General features: G+C 37.2%; 1 protein-coding gene and 1 non-coding gene across 3 annotated transcripts in view; one reads left to right on the top strand and one right to left on the bottom strand.

Annotated features, from left to right (window-relative positions):
• The window catches only part of COL4A5 (collagen type IV alpha 5 chain), a 226166-nt gene that overhangs the window by 167902 nt on the left and 35487 nt on the right, over positions 1 to 22777 (bottom strand). The window lies entirely within an intron of this gene.
• On the top strand, positions 1518 to 1624 carry LOC136143176 (U6 spliceosomal RNA). Its single transcript, XR_010657872.1, has one exon. It is a non-coding gene; the product is annotated as a U6 spliceosomal RNA (small nuclear RNA).

The raw sequence follows: 22777 nt of genomic DNA, 5'->3' as shown, positions 1-22777 counted from the left end.
TGTTAATAAGAGCCCTGAAATGGATGCACAATTCCAGACTCACTTACTGAACCCCCCCTCTACCCTTGCTTATAAATGTATCTTTTTAAAAATTCCTCTTCCTTTTGGTAAGTCTTGATAGGTATTAGAGGTCTCTAGTTTAAGATGGTATTACACTAAACAATCCATTTTTTAAATAGTTATATAATGCTTTCTTTATAAAATGAAAATATTAAGCAAATTTAAATGCCCAGTAGAAGGTACAAGTGAGACGGTAAAAATTGGGCTATATAGTTGGAAGAAAGAGAAATATAGCAAAACCAGGTACTATTCGGGAAAGGGTTTATACATACAATTTTATCTAGAGTCAAAGAACCAAATCCTGCAAAATACTCAGTGATTTTTTAATATTTGAGCAAAACTCATCAATCCATATGCTCACAAGAAATGGGTTAGCTTCTACATATCAAAATAAGACAGAACAATAACCAAAATTTAATTATAAGTTATAATGCAATAAAAAGGCCAGACATTTTTAATAGCTATCTATTTCTATAAAAGCATATTTTACTAGTAAATGAGAGTCCCCTCAGTTGTGTTAAATACTTTATTCATCCATTTCACTTATTCAGTGAGCAATACAGCAAGTTGAATCTCTCCCACTCAACAACTTCCATCCTTCTTTTTCACCTTTTAATGATGAATGTCACATTATATTTTAAAAAATGAAAACAACCTCAAAGTGGACCAAAGACCTAAATATAGTAGCTAAAATTATAAAACTCTTAGAAGAAAACATAAGAGAAAAGCTTCATGAATTACAATGAATTTAGTAACAATTTCTTGGATAAGACACCAAAAGCACAGGTCACAAAAGTAAAAATAGATAAACTAGACTGCATCAAAAATAAAAACTGTGCATCAAAGGACACAATCAATAAAGTGAAAAGGCAACCTATGGGATGGGAGAAAATGTGTGCAAATCATATCTGATAAGGGGTTGATATCCAGAATATACAAAGAACTTCTACAACTCAACAACAAAAAAACAACAACCAGATTAAAAATGGACAAAGGACTTGAAGAGACATTTCTCCAAGGAAGACAGAAATGGCCAAGAAGCACATGAAAACACGCTCAACATCACTAATCAACACGCAAATGCAAATCAAAACCATAATGCGGGACTTCCCTGGTGGTCCAGTGGTTAAGACTCCACACTCCCAATGCAGGGGGCCGGGTTCCATCCCTGGTCAGAGAACTAGATCCCGCATGTCACAACTAAGAGCCTGCATGCTGCAACGAAGATCTTGCACAAAGCAACGAAGATCCCACAGGTGGCAATGAAGACCCGGTGCAGCCAAATAAATAATAAATAAATATTTTTTCAAAAAACAGATACACATCACACCAACTAGGGTGACTACTATGAATGTGGAGAAATTGAAGTCCTTATGCACTGTTGGTGGCAATGTAAAATGGTACAGTTGCTATGGAAAAGTGTAGCAGTTCCTCAAGACATTAAAAATAGAATTACCGTGCTCACTTCGGCAGCACATATACTAAAATTGGAACGATACAGAGAAGATTAGCATGGCCCCTGCACAAGGATGACACGCAAATTCGTGAAGCGTTCCATATTTTTATACTTTTTGCTTCCGTATGAAAAAAAAATAGAATTACCATGTGATCCAGCAATTTCACTTCCAAGTACTCAAAAGAATTAAAAGCAGGGTCTCAAAGAGATACTTTACCAAATACTATTATTTTCCATTGGTCTATTGTTTGTCCAACTGCTATTCCTTGCTCTGAGAGGCAGTGGCTAATACATTTGCCCTTAAATCTATTAAATGCCCCCCAAAGTAGCTGCCTCAACCTTCAGAGAGTTCTGAGTTAGGCAAAATAAGGGCAGGCCTTTTAGAGCTAGTCTTCAGGGAGCCACTAGGCTGGTCAAAATGAACAACCACAATTCTTTAAGAATGAGGTCAATTCTACTACCTCCAGCACTAAGAACTTGTACTTGGAATATGGACTGTTGTCTTCAAAGCTTCTTCCAATCTGGAGTGAAGGGGATGGGGACAAGGTAAGTTAAAATGCCACAAAGGTCTCTTACTGAGATTCAACTGTTTTTTTCCTTGATTAAGCATTTACCTGGTGGCTATAAACTTTTGACTGGTTTCCAGAATACCAATAAGGTTGATTCTGAGAGTATCTGCTAGTTTATTTGCGATTTTATGGAAATATGGATTTTTGGGATTCCCTGCTCTACCATGTTCATTGGAATTAAGCCTGATTACATCTAAACACATTTTCAAGACAAAAAATTTAACATAGCATTTAATAGTTAAGACACGAAAAACAATTAACGGATGAAGTGCCACACTTTGATGTGGGTAAGAGATGCCCCATAACTTAGCAGAACCCACTCTAGCAATTCCTCAGCTGCTCCCAGTTCCTAGAGGAAAGAATCTGTGGGGCCACAGGGAAAAGAACATCAGAAGCCTGTGCTTCCCCCTTCTAGATCATAATTTGTGTACCCAAGATCCCCAAATTCCCTGCCCAAATAGCCCCAAGCCACTTTCATGAGCCCACATGGGCCTCTTCAGGTCTACCCTTCACCAGCCTTTCTCAGCCCACTAACCTTTCTCAAGCCCTAAAGAAAATTATTCATGTAACCATTTTCTCCACTCTCCCAAATACAGCACAAGGCTGATAGCATTTTAATTTTTTCATCTAATAGATGCCTTGGGGTTTAATTTAAAGCATTTAATGGTTTAATTATTTAAATAATTTAATGGTTTAATTCTCTCCTGGAACTCATTTTGAAGTGTTGTTCTAGAGGGTGGATCTTGCTATCTATGTGCCCACTATTAAGCCCAAGGAGTGGTCAAAGTAGGCCAGTGACAGGGACCATGGACAGAGCTTGTACACATAGGCTGGAGTGAAGCATACATTAGTGAGGCCCTTTCTGGTGCAAGACAGAGACAGGTATCTAAAGAGAAGGAGGCCAGCCAAGGTCTTGTAGCCAACTTTCCCAGTGCAATCATGTGCCAGTGTTGAAGTCAGAGGAGTTTGAGAATTCTAAACTTGAACCTGACCTTCCAGTTCATTATAAAGGCATATTTGTCAAAATGTGAGAATAGGACTTCATTTTATTTAACAGTTTGTTAAATTGGGTTACAAATTTTTAAAATTTTATACATATGGCATTTAGATTTGTATTTGTACTCTTGGCTCAGTCTATACAAATGATGACACAGGTCTGTATAGATAAAACAAACTAATTTAGTTATCTCTGTAACATTGATGAGGTTCAAACTGGGTAAAGAACAATAGGTAGACACTGCCCAAGTAAGTTACACTTCATTATATTTATACAGCATACATAAATATTGTTAGATGAAGACCTGAAATTAGTCCATTTTCCCAAAAGTAATGTGTGCAATGCAAACTTTAGGGTACCAGCAACTTTCTAAAATGAAGAACGAAGACAACTCTGAATCAATATTACATCCCAGTTAACTGTAACACGGTGGAGATAGCCTTCCTAAAAACTGGTTTCTAGGCCTAAATAAGCCTACTTGAAGGTAGTACATTTGCATAAGTTATTTTTTACTATTATTGATCACAGTGACAACTGAAGTCTTTTCTAAGTGAAATGGTCCTGCCAACAGTTCCTAACACAAGGCCAGCCACAGACAATCATATTTTAGACCACATGACCCAGACTTCCCATGCACATGACTATAGATAATTATAGACAAGGAGGAAGCAAGGTAACTCAAAGACAATCAATCTATAGGCTGGCCAGTGGACTATGATGTGGCAAGCATGAAAAGATAAATTATACCAATCAGACTGAGCAGATATACTCTCACGAATTTGAACCAGGAAATAGCAAGAGATTAACTTAGGTAGCAATGAGAACAAAGCCAAGAGGCCATGATACAGAATGGCTACAAAGGTATGTTGGCCATGTGCAAGCCAATATGCATGCACCCCAATGTTCACTGCAGCACTATTTACAACAGCCAGGACATGGAAGCAACCTAAATGTTCATTGACAGAGGAATGGGTAAAGAAAATGTGGTACATATATGCAGTGGAATATTACTCAGCCATAAAATAAAATGAAATAATGCCATTTGCAGCAACAGGGATACACCTAGAGATTGTCATACTAAGTGAAGTAAGTCAGACAGAGAAATACAAATATCAAATGATATGGTTTATATGTGGAATCTAAAAAAAAAAAGGTACAAATGAACTTATTTACAAAACAGAAGTAGAGTCACAGACGTAGAAAACAAATGTATGATTACCAGGGGGGAAAGTAGTGGGGGTGGGGGAGGGATAAATTGGGAGATTGGGATTGACATATACACATGACTATATATAAAAGATAACTAATAAGGACCCACTGTATAGCACAGGGAACTCTACTCAATATTCTGTAATGACTCATATGGGAAAAGAATCTAAAAAAGAGTGGACATATGTATATGTATAACTGATTCACTCTGCTGTACTCCTGAAACTAACACAACACTGTAAATCAACTATAATCCAATAAAAATTTTAAAAACATAAAAATAAAGTTAAAAAAGAGGAAACAAAAAAGTATAAGGAAGAGAAAAAAGAGAACAAAATAAATGTTATAGATAATATGGAAACTTGGAGCTCATGAACAAGCTATCCTCTTCTGACTACATCACCACTGGAATACACTACAGTTCCATTCTACAATAACCACCCCACCCATATCAAGGGGTAGAGCGGATATCTATTTCTAAGAACCCAAACCATCCCTACTCTTTACTAAAATAGACTGCTTCTCCAATAAAGATTCAAACAAATCATATTGCATTTATTTTAAAGAAATTATAAATATTTTAACACATTTGGGTTTTTATAAAAGGCAGCTGCATAAGATACCATGTTTTATGCAATTCTATTTCATGAAAATTCAGATTTTCAGATAAAAATGTGGAAATATTATTCCCTATAAATTAGGTTTTCCTTTAAATGTCCCTAGGGACTTAAGAGAAATTTTCCAGAAATGTGCTTACTGAGAATATCAAAGAAAGTGAACAGTGAAAAATCACTAATGTCTCAAAAACAACTCCACAGAACAGAAATCCAATAAGAATGGGAGGTTTAAAAATGCAAAATATTCAAAAGGAATTTTTAAAACTGTAAAATAGATGGTTGTGATCTAACAAATGAAATACACAAAAGAATCAATGGTTTGAAAGATATAATCATTTCCAATATCCCTATTAATATGCCATTCAATCTAAACCACATTTTAAAGTGGGTTTCGACTGTTTAACATGACAGGAAGTATACTTTTCTGCTTTCCAGGGTATCTATTTTAATATAAACTTTACACAGGCTTCTACAGACTCCTTGATCTTTTATGAATGAAGACAGAAGTACAATGTGACTCATATTTTTAACATAATCAGCCATTTATGCTAGATTTCTTATAGCAAAGGTTGTATATGCCTTCCCTTTGACATATATTACCAATTCATCAAAAATATATAAAATGCTGCTCACAAATGGCTCAAAAAACATTTTAAGTCATAATTAACTTGACAATAGGATCAATAATCTCAAATGTATAGATTCCAAAACCTTGAAAACCATTAAAACCAGAAAAAATCCCCCTAACTTAAAAACTGATGTACAATGTTGGTATTCCTTACTGTACTGGCCACTAATAACTGTAAATAGGCCTACTCAAATAATTTTATCATGCCATTTACCTGCTGAAAAACCTATACATGCTCTAACTGGTATGTCATAAATCATATTACAGTATAAATCCCATGAATTCAGGGATCTTATCTCTTTAACAGCTATATATTAACAGTTCCCAGCAAAAAGCGGGGAAAATAGTAGGGGTTCCATAAATACAACTCCTTAGATTTTCCTATTTCAAGAAGGAGTTACAACCTTAAGCAAAATGTTCTTATTACTCCATGATGTGATCTCTCTAGTACAGGCCAAGCTTATTTATCTGGGGTCATCTAAATAATAATCACTTACTTCCACCTCCTGAGTTGACCCTCTCCATACCTGCAATTTTTTTTGATATTGGGCTCAAAAATTGTCAAATAAGACATTTGTCAAAGATTATACCCTCCCTCCAATAAATCCTTATTCCTTTAGTCAGTAATCCCTCCGTCAGCCTATCATATTTATTTAATATGATAGAGATAAAAATCATTACAGTAAGTATTATTACAAAGATTCCTTAGTCATAACACTATTGTTCTTTCTTTAGTACAATTCCTCACCTATTTACAGGGTTGTAATCTTTAAAATCAAAATTAATACTACAAACATAAAATATTATCTATCAATCACAATGGAGTAAGACAAATATACCTGCACTGTGAATGAATAAATAGTGAATGAATATTAATAAATGAGCTTAATCATTCTCAGCAAGCCTACAGAAGTTGAAATCCAGATTAATGTATGTACTCCCATCTGACAACAAAACAAGGAAAACACCGTAAGGACTATTCTGGGTAGAAAAATCTAAATAATGGAGTGACATACCATGCTCATGAATTGGAAGACTCAGCATAGTAAAGATGTCAATTCTCCCATATTTTTCTGTAGGTTTAATTCAGTTGCTATCAAAATTTGAGCAAGGGTTTATAGACACAGACAAACTAATTAAAAAATCCATATGAAAAGGCACAGGCCCTAGAATACCTAAAACAATCTTGGGAAAAAAGAATAAGTGAGAGGAACCAGTCATCCCAGTAAGGCTTACTATATAGCTATGGTAACCAAATAGTATGTTACTGGTGGAAGGCCACACAGATAAATGGAACAGAATAAAGAACGCAGAAATACAACCACACAAATAAACCCAAGTGATATTTTTTACAAAAGTAAAAAAGCACTTCAATGGAAAACTATAGCCTTTCCAACAAATGGTGCTGGGGCGATTAATTAAAAGTGGATCACGGACATAAATTTAAAAAGTACAACTATAAATTTTTTTAACATCTTTATTGGCATATAATTGCTTAACAATCTTGTGTTACATTCAGCTGTATAACAAAATGAATCAGCTATACATATACATATATCCCAAAAATCTTGTGTCTCCCTCCCACCCTCCCTAACCCACTCCTCTAGGTGGTGACAAAGCACCGAGGCGATCTCCCTGTGCTATGCGGCTGCTTCCCACCAGCTATCTATTTTACATTTGGCAGTATGTATAAGTCCATGCCACTCTCTCACTTCATCCCAGCTTACCTTTCCCCGTCCCCATGTCCTCAAGTCCATTCTCTACATCTGCATCTTTATTCCTGTCCTTCCCCTAGGTTCTTCAGAAACTTTTTTTTTTAATCCATACATATGTGTTGGCATACGGTATAAATTTTTCTCTTTCTGACTTACTTCACCCTATATGAGAGTCTCAGTGTCCATCCAATTGACTAAAAATAACTCAATTTTGTTTCATTTTATGCCTGAGTAATATTCCATTGTATATATGGGCCACATCTTCTTTATCCATCCATCTGTCAATGGACACTTAGGTTGCTTCCATGTCCTAGCTATTGTAAACAGAGCTGCAATGAACGCTGTGGTACATGACTCTTTTTGAATTATGGTTTTCTCAGGGTATATGCCCAGTAGTGGGATTGCTGGGTCGTATGGTAGTTCTATTTTTAGTTTTTTAAAGAACCTCCACACTGTTCCCAATAGGGGCTGTATCAATTTACATTCCCACCAACAGTGCAAGAGGGTTCCCTTTTCTCCACACCATCTCCAGCATTTACTGTTTCTGGATTTTTTGATGATGGCCATTCTTACCAATGTGAGGTGATACGTCACTGTGGTTTTGATTTGCATTTCTCTAATGATTAGTGATTTTGAGCATCCTTCCATGTGTTTGTTGGCAATCTATATATCTTCTTTGGAGAAATGTCTATTTAGGCCTTCTGCCCATTTTTGGAGTGGGTTGTTTCTTTTTTTGATATTGAGCTGCATGAGCTGCTTGTAAATTCTGGAGATTAATCCATTGTCAGTTGCTTCATTTGCAAATATTTTCTCCTGTTCTGAGGGTTGTCTTTTCATCTTGTTTATGGTTTCCTTTGCTGTGAAAAACTTTTATGATTCATCAGGTCCCATTTATTTATAGTTGTTTTTATTTCCATTTCTCTAGGAGGTGGGTCAAAAAGGATCTTGCTGTGATTTATGTCACAGAGTGTTCTGCCTATGTTTTACTCTAAGAGTTTTATAGTGTCTGGCCTACATTTGGGTCTTTATTCCATTTTGAGTTTATTTTTGTGTATGGTGTTAGGGAGTGTTCTAATTTTATTCTTTTACATGTAACTGTCCAGTTCTCCCAGCACCACTTATTGAAGAGGCTGTCTTTTCTCCATTGTATATTCTTGCCTCCTTTATCAAAAATAAGGTGAACTTATGTGTGTGGGTTTATCTCTGGGTTTTTTATCCTGTTCCATTGATCAATATTTCTGTTTTTGTGCCAGTACCAAAGTGGCTTCATTACTGTAGCTTTGTAGTATAGTCTGAAGTCAGGGAACATGATTCCTCGAGTTCCGTTTTTCTTTCTCAAGATTGCTTTGGCTATTCGGGGTCTTTTGTGTGTCCATACAAATTGTGAAATTTCTTTTTCTAATTCTGTGAAAAATGCCATTAGTAGTTTGATAGGGATTGCACTGAATCTGTAGATTGCTTTGGGTAGTACGGTCATTTTCACAATGTTTATTCTTCCAATCCAAGAACATGGTATATATCTCTCCATCTGTTTGTACCATCTTTAATTTCTTTCATCAGTGTCTTACAGTTTTCTCCATACATGTGTTTTCTCTCCTTAGATATATTTATTTCTAGGTATTTTATTCTTTCAGTTGCAACGGTAAATCGGAATGTTTCCTTAATTTATCTTTCAGACTTTTCATCATTCTTGTACAAGAATGCAGGAGATTGCTGTGCATTAATTTTGTATCCTGCTACTTTACCAAATTCATCGATTAGCTCTAGTAGTTTTCTGGTAGCATCTTTAGGATTCTCTATGTATAGTATCATGGCATCTGCAAACAGTGACAGTTTTACTCCTTTTCCGATTTGGATTCCTTTTATTTCTTTTTCTTCTCAGATTGCTGTGGCTAAAACTTCCAAAACTATGTTGAATAAGAGTGGTGAGAGTGGGCAACCTTGTCTTGTTCCTGATCTTAGTGGAAACGGTTTCAGTTTTTCACCATTGAGAATGATGTTGGCTGTCAGTTTGTCATATATGGCCTTTATTACATGGAGGTAAGTCCCCTCGATGCCAACTTTCTGGAGAGTTTTTACCATAAATGGGTGTTGAATTTTGTCAAAAGCTTTTTCTGAATGTATTGAGATTATCATATGGTTTTTATCATTCAATTTGTTAATATGGTGTATCACAATGATTGATTTGCGTATATTGAAGAACCCTTGCATTCCTGGGATAAACCCCACTTGATCATGTTGTATGATCCCTTTAATATGCTGCTCTATTCTGTTTGCCAGTATTTTGTTGAGTATTTTTTCATCTATGTTCATCAGTGATATTGGCCTGTAGTTTTCTTTTATCTTTGTCTGGTTTTGGCATCAGGGTGATGGTGGCCTCGTGGGATGAGTTTGCGAGTGTTCCACCCTCTGTTATATTTTGGAAGAGTCTGAGAAGGATAGGTGTTAGCTCTTCTCTAAATGTTTGATAGAAGTTGCCTGTGAAGTCATCTGGTCCTGGGCTTTTTGTTTGTTGGAAGACTTTTAATCGACGTTTCAATTTCAGTGCTTGTGATTGGTCTGCTTATATTTTCTATTCCTTCCTGGTTCAGTTTTGGAAGGTTGTGCATTTCTAAGAATTTGTCCATATGTTCCAGGATGTCCATTTTATTGGCATATAGTTGCTTATAGTAATCTCTCATGATCCTTTGTATCTCTGCAGTGTCTGTTGTAACTTCTCCTTTTTCAGTTCTAATTTTACTGATTTGCGTCTTCTCCCACTTTTTCTTGATGAGTCTGGCTAATGGTTCATCAATTTTTTTTTATCTTCTCAAAAACCAGCTTTTAGTTTTACTGATCTTTGCTACTGTGTCCTTCATTTCTTTATCATTTATTTCTGATTTGGTCTTTATGATTTCTTTCCTTCTGCTAACTTTGGGGTTCTTTTGTTCTTCTTTCTCTAACTGCTTTAGGTGTGAGGTTAGGTTGTTTATTTGAGATGTTTCTTGTTTCTTGAGGTAGGATTGTATTCCTATAAACCTCCCTCTTAGAGCTGCTTTTGCTGCATCCTGTAGGTTTGGGGCCATCATGTTTTCATTGTCATTTGTTTCTAGGTATTTTTTGATTTCCTCTTTGATTTCTTCAGTGATCTCTTGGTTATTTAGTAGTGTATTGTTTGGTCTCCTGTGTTTGTATTTTTTACAGTTTTTTTTTCCTGTAACTGACATCTCGTCTCATAGCAATGTGGCCGGAAAAGATACCTGATATGATTTCAATGTTCTTAAATCTACCAAGGCTTGATTTGTGACCCATGATATGATCTATTCTGAAGAATGTTCCATAAGCACTTGAAAAGAAAGTGTATTCTGTTGTTTTGGGATGGAATGTCCTATAAAGATCCATTAAGTCCATCTTTAATGTATCATTTAAAAGCTTGTGTTTCCTTACTTATTTTCATTTTGGATGATCTGTCCATTGGTGAAAGTGGGGTGTTAAAGTCTCCTACTATGATTGTGTTACTGTTGATTTCCCCTTTTATCACTGTTAGCATTTGCCTTATGTATTGAGGTGTGCCTATGTTGGATACATAAATATTTACAACTGTTATAACTTCTTCTTGGATTGATCCCTTGATCATTATGTAGTGTCCTTCTTTGTCTCTTCTAATAGTCTTTATTTTAAAGTCTATTCTGTCTCATATGAGAATTGCTACTCCAGCTTTCTTTTGATTTCCATTTGCATGGAATATCTTTTTCCATGCCTCACTTTCAGTCTGTATCTGTCCCTAGGTCTGAAGTGGGTCTCTTCTAGGCAGCATATATATGGGTCTTATTTTTGTATCCATTCAGCTAGTCCATGTGTTTGGTTGGAGCATTTAATCCGCTTACATTTAACGTAATTATCAATATGTATGTTCCTATTAGCATTTTCTTAATTGTCTTGGGTTTGTTTTTGAAGGTTTTTTCCTTCTCTTGTGTTTCTTGCCTAGAGAAGTTCCTTTAGCATTTGTTGTAAAGCTGGCTTGGTGGTGCAGAATTCTCTTAGCTTTTGCTTGTCTGTAAAGGTTTTAATTTCTCCGTTGAGTGTGAATGAGATCCTTCCTGGGTAGAGTAATCTTGGTTATAGGTCTATCCCTTTCATCACTTTAAATATATCCTGCCACTCCCTTCTGGCTTGCAGAGTTTCTGCTGAAAGATCAGCTGTTAACCTTATAGGGATTCCCTTGTACATTTTCCCTTGCTGCTTTTAATATTTGTTCTTTGTATTTAATTTTTGATAGTTTGATTAATATGTGTCTTGGCATGTTTTTCCTTGGATTTATCCTGCATGGGACTATCTGTGCTTCCTGGACTTGATTAACTATTTCCTTTCCCATATTAGGGAAGTTTGCAACTATAATCTCTTCCAATATTTTCTCAGACCGTTTATTTTTCTCTTCTTCTGGGACCCCTATATTTCGAATGTTAGTGCATTTAATGCTGTCCCAGAGGTCTCTGAGACTGTCCTCAATTCTTTTCATTCTTTTTTCTTTATTCTGCTCTGAGGTAGTTATTTCCATTATTTTATCTTCCAGGTCACTTATCCGTTCTTCTTGCTCAGTTATTCTGCTATTAATCCCTTCTAGAGAATTTTTAATTTCATTTATTTTGTTGTTCATCACTGTTTGTTTGCTCTTTAGTTCTTCCAGGTCCTTGTTAAACATTTCTTGTATTTTCTCCGTTCTATTTCCAAGATTTTGGATCATCTTTGCTATCATTACTCTGAATTCTTTTTCAGGTAGACTGCCTATTTCCTCTTCATTTGTTTGGTCTGGTGGGTTTTTACCTTGTTCCTTCATCTGCTGAGTATTTCTCTGTCTTCTCATTTTGCTTAACTTACTTTGTTTGGGGTCTTCTTTTTGCAGGTTCGTACTTCCCATTGTTTTTGGTGTCTGTCCCCAGTGGGTGAGGTTGGTTCAGTGGGCTGTGTAGGCTTCCTGGTGGAGGGGACTGGTGCCTGTGTTCTGGTGGATAAGGCTGGATCTTGCCTGTCTGGTAGGCAGGACTGCATCTGGTGGTGTGCTTTGTGGTGTCTGTGAACTTTTTATGATTTTAGGCAGCCTCTCTGCTAATGGGTGGAGTTGTATTCCTATCTTGCTAGTTGTTTGGCATGGGGGAGCTTGCTGGTCATTCAGTGGAGCTGGGTCTTAGTGTTCAGATGGAGATCTCTGAGAGAGCTCTCACCGATTGATATTACGTGGGGTTTGGAGGTCTCTGGTGGTCCAGTGTCCTGAACTCGGCTCTCCCACCTTGGAGGCTCTGGCCTGACACCCGGCCAGAGCACCAAGACCCTTTCATACACACAGCTCAGAAGAAAAGGAAGGAAAAAGAGAGAAAGACAAAATAAAATAAAATAAAATAAAGTCATTAAAATAATAAATTTTTAAAAATTATTAAAAATGATTTTAAAAATTTAAAAAGTGAGAAAAAAAGGAAGAGAGCAACTAAACCAATAAACAAATGCACCAGTGATAACAAGTGCTATAAACGATACTAAGATAAACATAAAAATCAGAAACTAGTCAGTCACATACAGGAAACCCCAAGTCTACAGTTGCTCACAAAGTCCACTGCCTCAATTTTGGGTTGATGCATTGTCTATTCAGGTATTCCACAGGTGTAGGGTACATCAAGTTGATTGTGGAGATTTAATCCGCTGCTCCTGAGGCTGCACAGAGAAATTTCCCTTTATCTTTTTTGTTCACACAGCTCCTGGGGTTCAGCTTTGGTTTTGGCCCTACCTCTGCATGAAGGTCGCCCTCCGGCATCTGTTCTTCGCCCAGACAGGAGGGGGTTAAAGGAGCGCCTGATTAGGGGGCTCTGGCTCACTCAGGGTGGGGGAGGGAGGGGTATGGAATGCAGGGCGAGCCTGCGGCAGCAGAGGCCAACATAATGTTGCAACAGCCTGAGGCATGCCTTGTGTTCTCTTGGGGAAGTTGTCCCTGAATCAGGGGACCGTGGCACTGGCCAGCTGCACAGGCTCCCGGGAGGGGAGGTGTGGATAGTGACCTGTGCTTGCACACAGGATTCTTGGTGACTGCAGCAGCAGCTTTAGCGTTTCATGCCCATCTCTGGTGCCCACGCTGATAGCCGCAGCTCACGCCCATCTCTGAAGTTCATTTAGGCGGTGTTCTGAATCTCCTCTCCTTGCACACCCTGAAACAATGATCTCTTGGCTCTTAGACAGTTCCAAACTTTTTCCCAGACTCCCTCCCGGTCAGCTGTGGCGCACTAACCCCCTTCAGTCTGTGTTCACGCAGCCAACCCCTGTCCTCTTCCTGGGATCTGACCTCCGAAGCCTGAGCCTCAGCTCCCTGCCCCCACCTGCCCTGGCGGGTGAGCAGACAAGCATCTCAGGCTGGTGAGTGCTGGTCAACACAGATCCTCTGTGTGGGAATCTCTCTGCTTTGCCCTCTGCACCCCTGTTGCTGTGCGCTCCTCTGTGGCTCCGAAGCTTCCCCACCCCCTGCCCACCCCCTGTCTCCTCCAGTGAAGGGGCTTCCTAGTGTGTGGAAAGTTTGCCTCCTTCACAGCTCCCTCCCAGAGGTGCAGGTCCCGTCCCTATTCTTTTGTCTGTTTTTTCTTTTTTCTTTTGCCCTATCCAGGTACGTGAGGAGTTTCTTGCCTTTTGGGAAGTCTGAGGTCTTCCGCTAGAGTTCAGCAGGTGTTCTGTAGGAGTTGTTCCACATGTAGATGTATTTTTGATATATTTATGGGGAGGAAGGTGATCTCCACGTCTTACTCCTCCGCCATCTTGAAGGTCCTCTCCTATAAAACTTTTAAGAAAAGTTTTAGTATCTAGGGCTAGGTGAAGAGTTCTTAGACTTGACACCAAAAGCACAATCCATAAAAGGAAATACTGATAAACTGGACTTCATCAAATTTTCAATCTTCTGCTCTGCAAAAGACCCTGTTTAGAGGACAAAAAGACAAGCTACAAACTGGGAGAAAATGTTTGCAAACCACACCTCTAACAAAGGACTAGAACTAGAATATATAAAGAATTCACAAAACTCCATAGTAAAAAGAACGAAGTCCGATTAGAAAACGAGCAAAAGCCATTTCACTGAAGAGGATACAAAAATGGCAAACAAGCCCATCAAAAGATGATCAATACCATTAACCATTAGGGAACTACCAATTGAAACCACCTTGAGATATCACTACACACCTGTAAAGAATAGCAAAAATTTAAAAATAGTGATAACAATATATGTTTGTGAGGGTGAGGAGAAACTGGATCTCTCATTTATTTGGGATGAGAATGCTACCCTGTAAACAGCTAGGCACTATCTTATAAAAGTAAACATGCAACTACCATACACCCCAACAATTATACCCCTGGTCATTTATCCCAAAGAAATGAAAATTTATATTTACACAAAAACCTGTACAGTGATATTCAAAGTAGCTTTATTTATAATAGCCCAAAACTGCAATTAGCCCAGGCTTCCTTCAGTGTATGAATGATTTAAATAATCATTACACAGTACATACGTAAGATGGAATATTACTCAGAAATAAAAAGGAAATAACTATTGATAATCAGAACTTGGATGTAGCTCCAGCAAATTATGCTGGTCAGAAAAGCTAATCACGAAAAGATACATACTATACTCTTCTATTTGTATAACATTTTTTAAGGGACAAAATTTTAGAAACGGAAAAACAGATTACTGGTTGCCATGGGTTATGATAGTGAAGGTGGGAGTGTAAAGTGTATGTGATTATAAAGGGGCAATACAGGTATCTTTGTGATATTGGAGCTGCTCAGTATTTTTTTTAATATTTATTTGGCTGCACCGGGTCTTAGTTGCCACAGGCAGGATCTTTCGTTGTGGCATGTGGGATCTTTAGTTGCAGCATGCAGGACTTAGTTCATTGAACCTGGGCCCCCTGCATTGGGAGTGCAGAGTTTTACCCACCAGACCACCAGGGAAGTCCCGGAGCTGTTCAGTATTTTAACTGTGGTGGGGGATACATGAATTTATATACCTGATGAAACTGTATAGTATTAAAACACAAATGAACACAACTAAATGTGGTGAAATATGAATAGACTGGTGGATTGCATTAATATTAATATCTGGTTGTGATATTACATAACACAGATGTTACCATTGGGGGAAATAGGCAAAGAGTACAAGAGATCTCTCAGTACTACTTCTTAGAATTGAATGTGATTCAGTAAAAATTTATATGAAAAACGCAGCAATTTGAAAAGCTGTTCACTCTGCTGTAGAACCTTCTAAATTACTTAATATTAGCAGTGATCAGAACTTTAATTGCACATTTCAAATTGCATAAATTGGGAATCTTAGTGAAATGAAACAACTAATATATCTCACCAAAATGTTCAGTCTACCCACTATTGCCCAATTAATACACAGAACTGTCTGTGGCTAGAAATAAAGTAGGACTTTGACAGAAGAAATGAAGAATGGCAAAGAAATATGTACAAAAAATCTACCTCTTCAATGCTATTATTAGAGGAGCATTCTGAGTAATTCTTTTTGACACAAAGTCAATAATATTAGCAGAAAGCAAATCCAGGCAGCATTAGAATAAGATTTTACAAGAAAAACAAAATCAAACAATATGTGGAAAAGTGTTTTTAAAAATGCAACTCAAAACCTAAATGTAAATGTGATTCAATTCAAGAAACAGTTTGTGAGTATGGGGTACATGCAAAACTCTTAAGCTAGTGCTAAAGTGGAATACAAATTATATCCTCTAGAAGTACACAATCTAGTGAGAAAGGCAGACACATAAGTAACTAATGATGATACATGCAGACACTGATAAGTCGTATAAGAGAAGTGATCTAGTGTGCCATAGACAAAGCTGAGAACTATTTTGTTGTATGATGCAAAAGAGTCCAGAGCCATTTATGCATCATCAAACACACTGAAATATACACTGAACTTCTGGGGCTTCCCTGATGGTGCAGTGGTTAAGAACCCGCCTGTCAATGCAGGGGACACAGGTTCAAGCCCTGGTCCAGGAAGATCCCACATGCTGCAGAGCAACTAAGCCCGTACGCCACAACTACTGAACCTGTGCTCTAGAGCCCGCGAGCCACAACTACTGAAGCCTGCATACCTCGAGCCCGTGCTCCACAACAAGAGAAGCCACCGCAATGAGAAGCCCACGCACTGCAACGAAAAGTAGCCCCTGCTCACTGCAACTAAAGAAAGCCCACACACAGCAATGAAGACCCAATGCAGCCAAAAATTAATTAATTTTAAAAATAAATAAATAAATATACACTGAAATTCTAACCTTCCTATAATGTGGCTTCATACACATACTTCAAATGAGAACATATCATAATTTTAAATAATTCTGTGTAAATTCTAACACATTGTTAAATTTCTAATTAAAGAATAATTTTATTTCTCTTGGAATATAAAAAACATTTTTAAAAAGTACAATCTATGTTAAGAAGTAACAAAATATTGAGTTAAATTTCTTATGAGTAATTTAAATCATTTAAAATTACTAGGGGATGTTAGTTTAGTTGTTGTCAACCATGATATATTAGCTGTATAATGAGTGAATTATAAAAAGCTAGTGAATTTTTTAAACACATAAAATGTTCCTGGCTTAGAGTTTATTTGACCTAAACATGCTCTTTGGAATCACCCTTGTTCTCTTGTGCAAAGGAACATGCCCATAGGTATATATTAAGGAGAAAAGACATTGTGCCCATCAATCCAGTAGCATCCCAACCATTATAAACAGGAAATTATTTTTTATAAATATCAAAGGGTCTTAAATATACGAAAAGATGACTCAACCTTACCCAGAAAATGCAAATTAAAACCACAATGAGATATAATTTTTCATGTATCATATTATGATATAATGTTTGATAGCACAATATGTTGGTGAGGGTTGGGGAAGCAAGCACTTTTATATCTACTGCTGGTATAAGTGTAAACTGGTACGTCTATGGAGGACGATTTGGCTATATCCATCAAAATGACAAAAGTACATACTATCCAACCCAGCAGTCCCATTTCTAGAAATTTATCCTACAGATAGTACATATCTGAAATGACCTATTACAAAGTTATTCATTGCAGAAGTGCAATACCAAAAGTCAGGAAACAATCTATATATTCCTCAACAGGAAACTGGTTAAATAAATTATGGCATATTCATACAATCAAACACTACTGTGTAGCCATAGCTCTTTATGTACTAATATGGAATGATCTAAAGCAAAGTACATAAAAATGTGTAAAAATAAGGAAAAACAATAAAGTATATTTATGTTTGTGAGTGCCCATGCTTTTTATGCATCAAATAGCTCTAGAACTAAAAACAAGAAATGTTAACACAGGTTGCTCTGGGAAGGAGAACTATGTAGCTGGACACAAAGAGTGCCCTTTCATTGTATACTCTTTTATAACTACCAAAATTTGAACCACCTGAATGCAGTACCTAATCAAAAATAAACGTAAGGAGGGAACAAAAGAAAGAAAAAGAAACTCAATCCAGAGTAGCACAGCTCATCTTCAAGAGGCGATTATTACAGCTAATTTCTCCTGTCTAAAAAACACCTTGGGGCAGGGTAAGAACCAAAGGTACCAATTTATTTCAGTTACAAAATCAGTAATCAGGTTGATGTTTGTTTCATGGTATTTTGGTAAGTTTTCCCCACTGATGTTTCCTGATAAGCTATATGAGAGCTTCACCTTCAGCAGATCCTCCAGATCCAAAAGAAAATACATCGTCAGAGAATCATCATTTTGAAATAAATAAGTCAACATTTTGATAAATACAACACTGTGAGGGTCATTACTTTTGAATTAGTGTAAGTGAAATATACAATGTTGTTCAGTTTACCTAATTACCTTTCAGATCAGTTAACCCTCTTTTCTCTCTCTCTCTCCCTCCCTCTGTGTCACATACACACACAGATTTTTTTTATAATTAAATATAGATAATTCTTTCTTTATGTGCCTTATGTACAATTCTAGTATTGCACTCATCATGCTATATTGTAACTTCTTTCTCAACAGAACTGTGAGCTCTTTGCGGTGTGAAGAGATTATGCACTACTCACCCTGGCATACACATTGCAATGTGAAAGTCTGACAACTGCCTAACTTCCTCCCCAAAACACTCTCTCATGTAATCATTATTTGCTAAATTCTGATAAATTTAAATCATAAGAAAGTAACATTGATAACATGTCCTTCCACATTTTTATTGTTTAGAAAACTTCGGGAAAGTCTATTTTAATCTTAGTCTATCTGAACATTTGCGCATAACACTATTTAGATTTGGCATATAGACCAAAATACATTGAAATGAAAATATTTTCCAAGGTGTCCTTTGAAAGCACAAATAAGAAATGTTCTTATACATGGTGTACTGGTTTGAATATTGTCCTCCCAAACTTCATGTTCATCAAGAACCTTAGAATGTAACCTAATTTGGAAGTAGGTTCTTTGCAGATGTAATCAAACTAAAGTTATGTCATACTGGATTAGGGTAGGCCCTAATCCAATGACTGATGTCTTTATGAGAAGAGACAAATTTGGACACAGAGACACACAAAGACACACATCATATCACCATGTGATGACAGAGGTAGAGACTGGAATGATGCATCTATAAGCCAAGGAATGCAAGTAATCACCAAAAGCTAGGAAGAGGAAAGGAAGGATCCTATTCTAGAGCCTTCAGAAAAGAATGGCCCTGCTAACACCTTGGTTTCAGGCTTCTAATCTACAGAATTGTGAGAGACAATAATTTTCCGTTATTTTAAGCCACCCAGTTTGTGGTATTTTGTTAGAGCAGTGCTTGGAACCTAATATGCATGGAAAATTAAATGTTCAATGCCAAGTAAAACGAAATAGTTAAATAATGTTAATAGTATTACCTCATTTCTGAAAACATCCTAATATACTTCAGCCCAACTATAATGAGATAATCAACAGAGGGGTAACAATTATTTTCCACACTTCCCAATGTGAAGCTCTGTTAGCCAGTTTAGTCTCACAAATCCCAAATAAATCAAGTGTATTCCTAGATCCAGATTTTGTCCCAGCTGTCTATGAACCAGGAAGGGGCTTTCACCAGACATCAACTCTGCCAGCACTTTGATCTTCAACTTTCCAGCCTCCAGAACAGTGAAAAATAAATTTCTCACCCAGTCTATGGTATTTTGTTAGAGCAACCTGAACAGACTAAGCCAGTAATTCACTATATTAATAGAAAAAGGGAAAACATACTGTATAATCATCTCTGTAGATACAGAAAAAAACATTTAACAAAAATTCAGTAGCCAATTTTGATAAAAACACACCAAACTAGGAAATAAAGGTAACTTCCTTAATCCAATAAAGGACATCCCTTAAAACCTAGAGCTAACAAGAGTTTCACAGCAGTGGCACTATTGACATTTTGGCCTGAATGATTCCTTGTTGCACAGAGTTGGTAGGTGGGGGTCCTATGTATTGTAGGATGTTTAGCAGCATCTTTGGCCTCTGTCTACTAGATGCCAATTAACAGCCCCCAATCATGACAACCAAGAATGTCTCCAGATGTTGCCAACTGTCCTCTGTGGCAGTTTCCCCACCCATTGAGAATCGCTGAACTAACATCACATTCAATGGTAACAGACAGAATGCTTTCCCCCTAATAACAGAAACAAGGCAGGGATGACTGATCTCACCACTTTTCTCTCACTGCTTCTACTGAATATTGTACATTGGAGTTCAGTACCAAGAGAGCAAGGCAAAGAAAACAATAGATAGGCATAAAGAATGGAAAGGGAAAAGTAAAACTGTCCCTTTTCAAAGACATCATAATTGTACATATAGAACGTTCTTAGAATCTGTAAAAAGCTACTACTAGAAGTAATAAAACTGGTACACTGAAATGTATAAGACATTGCTAAGACAAATTAAAGAAGTCCTAAAAACTAAATATATTATAGACATGTATAAGAGGACTCAATATCATTAATGTTAACTGAACTACAGATTAAATGCAATCCCAACCAAAATCCCAGGAGACTTTTCAGAAATTGACAAGCTGTTCCAAAATTTATATGGAAACACAATAATGTTAAAATACTTAAAACAAACTTGCACTGTCTGATTTCAAGGCTTGCTATAAAGCTACAGTAATCAAGACAGCATGGTATTGGCATATGGATAGACAAGTAGATCTACAAAATAAAGTCCAGAAATAGATTCACACATATATGGTCAATTGACTTGCAACAAAAAATGAAAACATAACTCAACAGGGAAAGGACTGTCTTTCCAAAAGAAAAAAAAAAACAGTGAAAGAACAACTGGATATTCATACTGAAAATTATGTTTGGACACCAGTAAAAATGGTGAAGCAGGATGCTCTAAACACTTGTCCCTCCATAGAAACATCAAAAAATCAAGCAGGAACTATCAGAACCAAATTTTTTAGAACTCTGGAAAACAATCTAAGGTTTACAACAACCAAGCAAACGTTGAACCAAGAAAAACACAACTTTAGATGGTACAAAATGTCTGTGGTGTTTTTGCTTGCTCTGACCCAACTGCCTCTCCAGCTTAGTGGCAATCTTCAAAAGGGCAGCCACGTTCACATTGTGGAACACTTGTCCCTGGTTCCAGAGGGAATAGAGCAGATTTTTTTCACAAAGAATTGTTTGTCTGTCTAATCTCTATGGGGGCTACCTAAAAGGCTAATTCAGGGCACTTATCTTTGTTTCACCTAACTTAGAAAAGACTCAGGACAGAAGAACCATATGCATTGTGAGAAAACACTGTAAAGTGAATGAACAACCTACAGCTTCCTGGGGCAAAAGATTACAGGTGAGGAATATGGAGACAGTGCCAAACACCTGGGAGGAAAAGCAGGGAAGAGACTTTCCTTGGGAAAATTAGGGCACTGAAAAGTGCCCATATATACTAGGAAATTTTAAAAAGCAGGCCTATGCCCAGAGGAGAACCCATGCCCAAGAAAGACCTGAGTAAACCTTGAATTTTCACTCTAGCTGATCTCCAGGCACAGTGTAAGCAGGAAGTAAAAGCTAAAGCAGAGCTACACATGGCCTGGCTAAGTGTTGAAAGAGTGCTGCAACACACACACACACACACACACACACACATAGAGGTAGGGAGGGAGGGAGGAAGGGGGGGAGGAGGAGAGAGAGAGAGAAATTTTCCTTCTCTTTCCCCTTGTTTCTTTAATCCTTTTCCCTCTCTTTCTTTATTGATTATTGGCATTCAAAGAAATACCTATCAAAACACTATCTAAACACAAGATAAAGGAACACAAATTTCAGTACCACACATAACAAGGGATATGGTCTCTGCTAAAATAGGTTTTAAAGTCACCAAACAGATAACTGCTGCCCTCAAACTCTGGCAAAGGGCAAGAATCTGATTTCAAGAGTTACTACAATAAAATATACAAACACCTTGTCTTAGTAATATTTGTTTGCATATGTCCCCTCAGGCAAGGAAAACAAAAGCAAAAATAAACAAATGGGACAACATCAAACTAAAAAGCTTTTGTACAGTAAAGGAAACTATCAACCAACCAAAAAGGCCGCTTACTGAATGGGAGAAGATAATTGCAAAAAATATATCCAATAAGGGGTTAATATACAAAATATATAAAGAACTCATACAACTCAATAGCAAAAAAAAATAAACAACCCAATTAAAAAATGGGCAGAGAACATAACATTGTAAATCACCTATACTCCAATAATTTTTTAAATTACATTAAAAAAAAATTTTTTTTAATGGGCAGGGCTTCCCTGGTGGCGCAGTGGTTAAGAATCTGCCTGCTGATGCAGGGGACATGGGTTCGTGCCCCAGTCCAGGAAGATCCCACATGCCGTGGAGCGGCTAGGCCCATGAGCCATGGCCGCTGAGCCTGTGCATCCAGAGCCTGTGCTCCACAACGGGAGAGGCCACAACAGTGAGAGGCCCACGAACCACCCCCCCAAAAAAATGGGCAGAGGATCTGAATAGACATTTTTCTAAAAAGGCATACAGATTGCCAACAAGCACATGAAAAGATGCTCAACATCACTAATCATCAGGGAAATGCAAATCAAAACCACAATGAGATGTCACCTCACAACTGTCAGAATGGCTATTATCAAAAAGACAAGTGTTGGCAAGGATGTGGAGAAACGGAACCCTTGTGCACTGTTGGTGGGAATGTAAATTGGTGGAGCCACTATGGAAAACAGTATGAAAATTCCTCAAAAAAATAAAAATATAACTACCATATGACCCAGCAATTCCACTCCTGGGTACTTACCCCAAGAAAACAAGAACATTACTTGGAAAAAATATATGGTCCCCTATTTTTATTGCAGCATTATTTACAATAGCCAAGATATGGAAGCAACCTAGGTGCCCACTAACAGAGGAATGGAAAAAGAAGATGAATAGATAAAAAAGAGTATTACTCAGCCATAAAAAAGAATGAAATCTTGCTACTTGCAACAACATGGATGGACCTAGAGG

Source organism: Phocoena phocoena, chromosome X, assembly GCF_963924675.1.
Source record: "Phocoena phocoena chromosome X, mPhoPho1.1, whole genome shotgun sequence".
Taxonomy (NCBI): Eukaryota; Metazoa; Chordata; class Mammalia; order Artiodactyla; family Phocoenidae; genus Phocoena; species Phocoena phocoena.
The sequence above is the reverse complement of the archived record's forward strand: the minus strand, read 5'-3'. Positions and strand labels throughout refer to the sequence as shown.